Source organism: Chenopodium album, chromosome 20 (assembly GCF_948465745.1).
Source record: "Chenopodium album chromosome 20, dcCheAlbu1.1, whole genome shotgun sequence".
Lineage (NCBI taxonomy): Eukaryota > Viridiplantae > Streptophyta > Magnoliopsida > Caryophyllales > Amaranthaceae > Chenopodium > Chenopodium album.
The window spans coordinates 7,183,555-7,189,582 of NC_137853.1; the positions used below are offsets into that span (position 1 = coordinate 7,183,555).

Here is a 6,028-nt window from a genome sequence, read left to right on the forward strand (position 1 = left end):
CTCCAACAACCACGATTCGAAAAGATGAATGCATAGAGGACGTAAAAGAATGGTTTAGGGAAGCCGGAGAGGGACTCTTAAACCAAGGTCTGTTCAGTGCACAGACCCTGTCTTCCTCCACTGCAGAAATCAACATTATCCATACATTAAGCTCAAAAATCAATATGGAAGCTGGTAGCAACAGCTATATATCCCAGCCTTGATACATTGCCCATTAGACCTATAAAAAAAACTGTCTAATGAGGTGAACGCAAGGTGGTACTCAATTCTACCACCCCATGTACCATCCCAGTGTAGGTGCTTAAAGACCCAGCCCATAGATGTTGAAAAATTCAAATTTCAAGATAACGTTGTACATCATTTATTATTCAGGCTTTTTTTTTTAGTTTCCCATTAAAATGCATCCATAAGAGTAAAAGACAATGAAGCACAGAAATTTTATATATTATAAATATAGTTCAAGAAATTTGAACTGTCTTAGATGCATGTCGAAGTTTGTAAGCATAGCTGCATTCAGCCAAACTTCCAATATTATTGGTTAGAAGAATTATCCCTACAACTTAAGAACTGAACCAGATTTCTACCGTTTGATTTAGTAATAAGGGAACTGAAAAGAATGGAATCCCATTTTGAGCACAACGCTGTAACATAAAGTAGTCTGTCTTCATAGAACATGATACGTTACTGTAAAATGGGACAGTTTACTACCATTATACAAATAATAAAAATAATTAAATAAAGAGAAGTAAACAAACAAAATCTAGTGACATCTAGAAAATAGGATTGACAGAACACAATAAAAGTGATGAAAATCTACTTGTTACCTTTCACTGATTTAGTTAATGGCTCATAGAGAGGCCTCATGGCCCGAAACAACAAGGATTCCTAGTAAAAAAAAAAAAAAGATAAAATATATCTATATCAAAAACTAGAAATCATTAGACATTCATCAACCACACCTATATATACACTTAGAATAACAATCTGCTTGCAAACACTTATATGCAAATATTTGGTTAAAAAAAAATGGGGAAATTAGAAATTTCATGGGAATTCAGAAATGGGGATTTTGTTTGATTGACTATAAAAAGTGAAATATATAGGCATTGCAAATTTATGGGAATTTCCAATGCCTACAAAACGTAGAAATTAAATTACCAACCTCCCCCACCCCCCAAGTAACTCAAAATCTCCCTGCAAATTCCTTCTTAACAACCAAACAAATTTATGCTATTCCTAGGAAATCGAATGTGTTTTTAATTTTGAAATGCAATTGCCTATGGGAATTGGGAAATAAGTACCTAATATCAGTGAGGGAGAATGATAAGTGTGCATCGTTATTTTGGGAGCTAATGGATAGCATGGCTAGTGATAGTTACCGGTCTAGAAAAGCTATTAGTAAGAAGACTAAGAACCGACCCACTAAACCCATCGCTTTTATGCTATAGCAGGAATATGCTCGTCTTATGGTCGGGAAAACTAAGTAACTAACTCACCAACCAGACTAATATTCCCTTACTAGCACTTGTAATCCAGCTGGGAGATCTTTTCATAGTGCCATTCATAGTTGTATTGTCAAGAGAAAGACCCAAAATTAGTTCACGGCTGCTTTAGTCTCTCCCAATTGGAGAGTTATGCTAGCAGAATAAAGTTTTTGTCAGATTGATGAGTCTTCTTTCCTATTTTAAGCTGGTAAGCTTTTTTTTTTTTTTTTTTTTTTTTTTGGCGAGTTCTAAGCTGGTAAGCTACATTTATGACAAGGGTACCACTTCAGTGATAAAGAGGAGTATTACTCCCACAAAGACACAATGAATAAAATCTAAATTATTAGAAATATTAGCATTATTATTAGAAATTCTGCACAAAAATGTTAAGGACAGAGTAACCACCACCAGTAGGCAACTAAGAATTAGTTCTCCTAGCTTAGCAATGGACAGATTGGACACAAAACACTTCATTTGAGTTTCAGGTTTACAATTTACAACACCTTATTTTATTTTGTAAAACAAATCCCAACTTATTAGCCTACGATATTTTTAAGTAATTAGATTATTTGAGGTGCATTAAGTTTTGTAATAACCTTGTGTAAAACAAGACAATGGCTCTGTTCAAGTGTTATATGCTATAAGGACATCCCTGATTTTACAAAATTAAATGCAACAGTAAAAGCCAATGCGGGTGACAAATCCAGTAACCCAAGCCAAGTTTCACAGCCTGCTAAAACCCAGAAGCTATATACAGTAGCACATTAGGAAATGGGAATATTATTCCCATACTAGACAGCAACATTGATTGCTAAAGGTTACAACAATGCAATGAACCACCACCCACCGTTCTCACCGACTGCAGACAACAGAAGGGACAGCAGCAGACCAACAACAACAACAAGCAGAGCAGCAGACCAACAACAAGCAGGCTGGGTGTTTGTTTGCGACTGTGGTAAAGTAGGAAGAAGGCAAGAGTAGTACTTGTAGTAATTAAGGCCTTGTTGCCAACTTATGCAATGTAGTAGTAGTATAAATAAAGTAGTCTAGAGTAGAGAAACAGGCAGAATATGATAGTAGTAAGTTCTTTGGAGAGTGATGGCCTAAAGCCATTAACGAGTGTACGCAAGCTCTAAACTTAATCTATCCAAAACAATCTTCCGTCCAATTTATTTAATCGCACCACGCTAGTTCGTTGCAAACAACCATCCTAATAAATCTTAAGACCAAAGCAATGAATGATCTTTTTATACAAAATTAACTATACTTTCAAATGCAAAACTGGAATCAAGTTCTTAGAATTTCCATACCTTTTCTGCAAGCAAGTTACGCCCACTGCTCCCCATTGATATTAGTCCCCATTGGATTGTCATAGGTTGAACCCCAAAGGAAGAACAAGCAGCAGACGAAAGACATAATACATATCAGTCAGTGGTGGCAAGAGTAACATAATATATAATAAACATCAAGCACAAATACATGCAAGAAATAACTTAAGAAATCAAAATCAACCATATTTATCTCTTGAAAAACTTCGAAATCGAACTATCATGCGTCTAATGTTTCCATTCCACGCTCATAGTTACGTTTTATTATCAAAACCTAAATCAATGCCATGATCTATTTTTCGCCATTTGGAATAGTGTTTTCCTCACTTTCCAAACACCTAAAACAATATCCACATATAGGACAATTGAAAACCATTCCCTCTCTAGGGTATTAACCTCACCATGATAAGTTAGAAAATCCTGCTTTTTTTCTCACCTAAGGGCATCTACTTAAGGCCACCAGTTAGGTAATTCATGAGCCTTATACCATAAAACGAGTCACCAAAATCAACCATAATTACAAGATCCATCCATCACCTACTGAAGATTAGTAATGTTTGAAATTTGAATAACCATTCAAAAATACGATTATCCTAATTGCAATTACCAAGAATAGTACTACAATCATCGGCGTGGCTACATGTGTAGAAAATAAATTAAAACAAACCACAACAGAACCTTCATAAAAAATACCACATAACTGATTAACTGAACACATATGTCACAGTATTTACATAATAACATGCTTTAAAAGTAATAGGTAGTGGTTACCTAACACAGGCATATTGTGACAAGTATGGCACGCTCCGAAACATCAACTCAAACCTTCAATATGAAAGAGTGCAAAATCAGCTCTAATATAACTAAATTATCCCTAGTAAATTGAGAAGGGCCACGAAGATTAAAGACAAAATTTACAAAAAATAAAGAAATACTAAATAAATTAACCAATAAAGAATAAACTATTGAATTCAAAAAAGTGATGAAAGTTCCATATACAATCTAAATTTACTTTTAAAACATTAAAATTACTCACATTGAGTTCTATCTAATTTATGCAAAAAACTAGCCAAATCAAATACCATATTGATATACTACCTCAAATCCTCAATTCTCATCATTATCCAAACCACATTACCAATTACATTAAATCAATCACCATCTAATACATAAGGCATTACCGATACGAAAACACCAATTTACCAACATAACAATTCAAAAGTTATCAGTATTTGTTCTGCCAAGTTCGTGTACAATCATATCATCGAAAATTACAATAGATTATATTGAATTATCAAATTAGCAATTAATCAATCAAATAAAATATAAATTGAATTTGAGTGCAAGTGTAAGACTCAAAACTGGATTCAAGGGCTCACAGCACAGAAGCACGCAGCACCCAGCAGACCCACAACCCGGAAAAAAAAATAAAAATAAAATAAAATACATGCAACCAAATTGAACTCAATTAAGTAAATTAGACTCGAAAATCATATAAAATTGATTAACCTTTCAATTATCAACGTAAATTGCAAATAGGAATATGTAACAATGTAATCACTCGTTATAAAATTTCATAATAACTTGAGAAATTATAAACAACAAAGGAAGCAAAGCATGATTGAGGTGAGGGTGTTGGAGAAGTCACATCCAATAAATGATCAACAACAAAATGATCATCATGAAGCATTCTTGTATATGATACCCTCTCTTCATTAGGAATTCTTCCCGGCGAGTTTGGGACCATACCCGACAAAGATTGAACGGTAGGAAAAGAACCCGTGTTATCTACCACACTTGCTTGCTTGGGAACCAATTCTAAATACAATTGAATATTAGACATTACAGCAGCCCACATGTTTTTTAATGAGCTATCATCATTCAATCGAATGGCTGCATATGAGTTGTGTGTAGGATACCTCATTCTCATCTTCAACTCAGAATATCGAGAATCACACCCCACAACTTCATATATCTTACTCAGAACCTCTGAGAAACCCATAGAACTACTGACTAGCAAAAATCTATTCTCACCACCAATATATGACACGTCACCTCCTGTTTCTACAAGTTCCCCGCGCATAAAACAGAGTTCTCCATATTCTAAATAAAGAATTCCAGCATGCAAAACACACAAAACCACAATTTAAAATATATAACCAAATTAAGAAATAAATTAATGAATTATTGCATGCAATGATATTGTTTGAAGAACTATATTACTGGAACAGAGCTCTCACATGAACAAATTCCACCACTCAAGTAAAGCATCAAATTATACTCATAAAAATTTTGCATTATCACCATGAAATTTTAGAAATTTACGCTCATACATACACCTATTATCAAATTAATTTAGGAATTAAACTACAATATACATATGAATAAAAAAAAAATTAAAAAGGGAAAACTAGGGCTAACCTCTCACAATTGATGGTAGAAAGATACAATTGGGACAAATTATGGGCGCTGAGCAGCTGCCGTGGAGGTCGTACGGACGTCTCCGTGAACCAATGCTGTCGGGGTCGTTTTTGGAAAGCTAATCGAATGTGGCAGCAAGAAGGAGCCGGCTGATACAACTTACGCTAGCAGCAATGTTTCCAGAACCATATACTTGGCATTTGAGGCAATACAAAAATCTTGTCATATTTGATTAACCCCTTATCCATTATCAAACTAGTAGGGTTAGCAATGTAATATATTAATAGACTAGAATATGTGGTTAACATACATCAGCAAAGAAACTAGACCACCCTATTTCCTAAACAGTATGAACTATGAATACAATTTTAGGATCTGTTAGTGCATATCTATTCTAGAGTCAAGCATACATTAAGCTAAGTAGTGATGATACTTAATATAATGGTTGCAAGCTGATTCGTATAACACTTCTCAATTCTCATTAACAAAACTAAGACACATTAGAAAAAAAAAAACATAATCCTGATAGGTATGGTGGTGTACAAGCCTTTCACCTTTTTGATAGGATTAAAGAAAACATTCATATCTTAGATATCGTAATAGGCTAATTCATTTCTCTCTGTCAGATTGTCACAACCCAAGCTATGTCATCACTCATCTATCATGCCAACTAGCAGCGATTCACTGATTCCATATAAGTATGGTGGTGTACACAGTATTGTTCACTAAATTCAATTGCAATCAAAACCAGTCCAAGAGTTAGAAAAGAGCTTTTTCTAGTTGACCCTTCACCTG

General features: G+C 34.4%; 1 long non-coding RNA gene across 1 annotated transcript; it reads right to left on the reverse strand.

Annotated features, from left to right (window-relative positions):
- LOC145596534 (uncharacterized) lies at positions 1–5,518 on the reverse strand. Its single transcript, XR_014103253.1, has 5 exons — positions 5,234–5,518; positions 3,584–3,637; positions 2,795–2,819; positions 825–885; positions 1–120 (listed from the first exon to the last, which is right to left on the reverse strand). It is a non-coding gene; the product is annotated as an uncharacterized LOC145596534 (long non-coding RNA).
- Between the last annotated feature and the right edge of the window lie 510 nt (positions 5,519–6,028).